The sequence below is a fragment of the Corvus brachyrhynchos genome, unplaced genomic scaffold (genome assembly GCF_000691975.1).
Source record: "Corvus brachyrhynchos isolate BGI_N302 unplaced genomic scaffold, ASM69197v1 scaffold315, whole genome shotgun sequence".
In the NCBI taxonomy this organism is placed as follows: Eukaryota; Metazoa; Chordata; class Aves; order Passeriformes; family Corvidae; genus Corvus; species Corvus brachyrhynchos.
The window spans coordinates 57885-61804 of record NW_008237903.1 but is presented as its reverse complement, the minus strand read 5'-3'; the positions used below and the strand labels follow the sequence as shown (position 1 = coordinate 61804).

Genomic DNA, 3920 nt, shown 5'->3' with positions numbered 1-3920 from the left:
GGGGCACAGAGGGGCTTGTCTCCACCGGGCCCTGGGAGGAGGAGGTGTCATGCTGCAGAGCCCTAGGAAGTGTGTTCCTGATGTGGCAACACGGGATAGGCCACACCAACAAAGGAAATACTGTGCCTTAGAAAAGGGCATAAAACCAACTCACTGCTTTGAATAAACAATTCAGACTCCCTGCAAGGCTGGGTCTGAAATTCAATCGCTGCCAGGAAGTGAGAGGGAAAGCCGTGGGGGGTGAGTCAGGATTTGGAGACACACGTGAGGTGAAACATCTTAAAAAGCATTTATTAACAGAGTTGTTAATAATGAAGAGAGCAGAGCAACTCCCACATCTGGGAGGGTTTTTCTCTCCCTGTCTCCCGTTTTCCTGTCCATTGGACAGGAGAAACTTTCCAAGGTACGACCTCTTGTCCAGGAAAGAACAACTCAGCCAGGGAGCGTCTCCCAAGGCAAGTTCAGGTGGATCATGATCCTTCCATGAACTTTTTCCACTTCACCGCACCTTCTTCCTTGTCACCCAGGCCAGTCCCTACCTGAGCTTCCCGTTTTCCATGGAATCCTAGAATGGTTTGGGTTGGAAGGATCACTGAAGACCATCCCTCTCCAACTCACAAGACTGCACACAGCCCCAGACTCGGTGTGCATTTTGGGGAAAGCCTTCCAGGGGCCATCCCAAACACCTGCCCACTCACCCAGGCAACAAAGCTCATTGTGAAGCCTCCACAGGGTCTTCCCATGTGTCAGGACCTGCCAGAGATGGACAGGAATGGCCCAGGAATTGTTCTGCACTGCTGTGCCGAGACTTCTGATCCACCTGCACGCTCTTTTTGATCAAAGACACCAAGAAAACCCCCTGGGAAAAGCTCTGAGCCTTACTGACTCAATTTTAATATTCCTCGGGGTAGGGAAGCTCACTTCTGAGGCAGAGGGAGCGCAGGGCTGTTGAATGGGAAAGACTCAAAGCAAAGGTTTCAAAGCAAAAGGCTTCCTGGGTGTCCCTGCCCATGGCTGCAGGGTTGGAATGAGATGATCTCTAAGGTTCCTTCCAACCCAAACCGTTCCATGATGATTCCGCAGATCATCCAGAATCCACCCCAGGCAGGAGTTCCCCTGCTGGACACAGCACCAGCCTGACAGAGCTCGAGGAGCATTTGGACAGCGCTGTCAGGCACAGGGAGGGATTGTTGGGATGTCCTGTGCAGGGCCAGGAGCTGAACTCGATGGTCCTTGTGGGTCCCTTCCAACTCAGGATATTTTATGCTTCTCTCTTATGATGATTCCACTAATGAGGATTCCACCGTGTTGTCCCTATTCTGGGGCTCTGGCACATCCTCAAAAGCCCTCTGGAAGGCGACACTGGGACTGAAAGCCAAGAGGATGGTGCCGTTCAGCCCAGCTGTCACACCCCGTGAGCCCAGCTGGTGGCAGAAGCTCTCTGGCACAGGAAATATCCCCAGGGCGATGGTGATGAAGAGCAGGAAAGTGAAGTCAGCGATGGCCAGGCTGGGGACGCGGATGGTGATGGGGTCCCTGCGGAAGCTGAGGAGCCAGAGCACAGCCCCGTTCCCACCATTCCCCACAGGCACAGGAGCAGCGTCACAGGGACTTTGCTCCAGTGGCTGCTGTCACAGTCGCTGCAGTTGTAGTGCTGCCCTCATTCCAGCTCCCGCTGGATGCCTTCCCACCGGGCTGGCTCCAGCAGGCAGGGCTGGCTCTCTCCGTGCCAGGGGACAATGTGCTCCTTGGGACACCTCTGCTGCTTCCCCTTCCCCTCACACAGCTGGAAGGGTGACAAACAGAGACACCTCAGCAATGCTGCTGACCCCCACATGTGGCTCTTCCCATCTTTTCCCACGCCCAGCTTCCATGTGGAGCAGCACAGGGAGCGGCGAGGGACAGGACAGATGGCAAGAGGATGTGGGACACTGGTCTGGAGTGCCTGGCACAAAAGCTGGGGAGATACCTCCTTGCTGGCTTTGGACAGGACAGAGCTGGAGGAGGAAAACAACTGGAGAAGGGAAGGATTGCCCGTGGAGATATCATAGAGCAAGTGGCTTTGGGATGGACCGGACCTGGATTCTCAGGTGTCAGCTGAGATCACTGAGCTGCTGGATTCCTTCAGGAGGACGCTCGTTTCAACATTCCCCCCTTTTCCCACAAGATTTATAGCTCTTAATACCCTACAGACAGCGATTCCCTGAGAAAACATGGATGACCAGGTTGCAGCCCCATGAGGGGGCACTGATTAAGCTGAAAGAGAAGAGTCTGACCTTGTTTCCTCTGTTTCCTCTCGCAGCCTGGACAATCCCACTGGAGCAGACCCACTGTGGGTTCACATCACCTCACACACTGCAGCTGCTCTCCCTGGCTCGGGATCTTCAAGAGGTTCCCTGGAATGATCACTTGGGAAAGGGGAGCGAAGCCCAGCGGGCGAGCCCGAGCGGTGTCTGCCGTGGGCTCTGTCCCAGGTCCTTCCACAGCCCCCTGTTCTCCGTGCTGGCTCGTGTTCTCCAGGGCTCTCACAAACAGGGAACGATTCCAGAGCCTTTGACGGGAGCAGGGCTCTGGTTCTCATCTGCTCTTGCCTTTGTCCAGGAGATGAGGAACAGGAGAGAGCCTCAGCAACGAGACCTATGGGAAAAGCAGTTTGTCTCTGTGTCAGCTTCCTCTTCTGTTCTAAAGCAACCCCAATCCCAAAATCCTGTCTTTGAACTGCCTGAACTTGCCCACTCCCTTTCCTGGGCTGGATCCTTAGGACTCTGCACTACAAATGTGCTGCTGAACTTTGATTTCTGGTTCAAACCTACTTTTGCCACTTGTATACCACAATTTCAGTGGTACTTGCCCTTCACCACGCAGTTTCCAGGAGAATTCATGCAACAATAAATTCTGTGCGTGAGCTGGAGCGCAGGCACACAGCAGAGGGGTGATTTGGGATTTCAGGAATGTCATTTTTTCTGAGAGGAGGTGAATCAATGCTGCTCTCTTGGCTACAACCCTTAGGAAGTCTGAGGTTTCATCTGAGTCATCTACACTCCCTGGGGAGTCCGACAGCAGCGTACAGAGAATTCCATGGAATTCCTAGAAAGCTGCAGTGAGGGGATTCCTACCCAGGCTGACATGTGCCTGGGAGCTGGGATGCTCCTGCTGGAAGCTGCTCTGCATGGGGACCCTGGGACCAGAGCTGTCACCTCTCCTCCTTGCTGACACCCCATTTGTGTCCCCAGCTATGGAATCTCACATCTCCTCACCATGCCAATCCTTCCAAGGGCAAACAGTTCATAATCCATGAGCTAAAGGGGCTCCAGGAGAGGTGGAGAGGGACTTTGGACAAGGGCCTGGAGTGACAGGACAACAAGGGGAAACGGCTTCCCACTGCCAGAGGGTGGGTTCAGATTGGATATGAGGGAGAAATCCTTCCCTGTGAGGCTGGAGAGGCCCTGGCACACGTTCCCAGGGATGCTCTGGCAGCCCCATCCCTGCAAGTGTTCCAGCCCAGGGTGGATGGAGTTTGCAGCAACCTGGTCTGGTGGAAGGTGTTCCTGCTGGCAAAGGGGTGGGGGGTCAGGTAAAAACAACCACAGGTGCTCCCAAGACTGAGGAGGAGCAGGATGAGCTCTGCTGAAGGGCTGCAAAGGGATCCCAGCACCCCCAAATCTGTGCTCTCATTGAATCATTAAGGGTATTGGCAGTAATTAAGGTGGGCTCTCAGTGCTGATAACCTGGCTGCAAGCAGCTGATTGCTGTCCTTCCCTTGGGCTGTGTGAGCCTGCAGCAGAATGACAAAAATGGGAATTCTTGGCTCACCTGGGATTTATGAGGCCCAGGGGAGGTGTTTGCAATGATCCCGGAGCTCTTCCCGGAATGGGAGTTGATTCTGACAAGCACCCAGCTGCCTCAGCCAGCAGCGCCAG

At 54.4% G+C, this 3920-nt stretch overlaps 2 protein-coding genes across 2 annotated transcripts in view; both read left to right on the top strand.

Annotated features, from left to right (window-relative positions):
- Positions 1 to 3920, top strand: part of LOC103614718 (mas-related G-protein coupled receptor member H-like) — a 24197-nt gene that overhangs the window by 3874 nt on the left and 16403 nt on the right. The window lies entirely within an intron of this gene.
- Positions 1 to 3920, top strand: part of LOC103614720 (proto-oncogene Mas-like) — a 16276-nt gene that overhangs the window by 2325 nt on the left and 10031 nt on the right. The window lies entirely within an intron of this gene.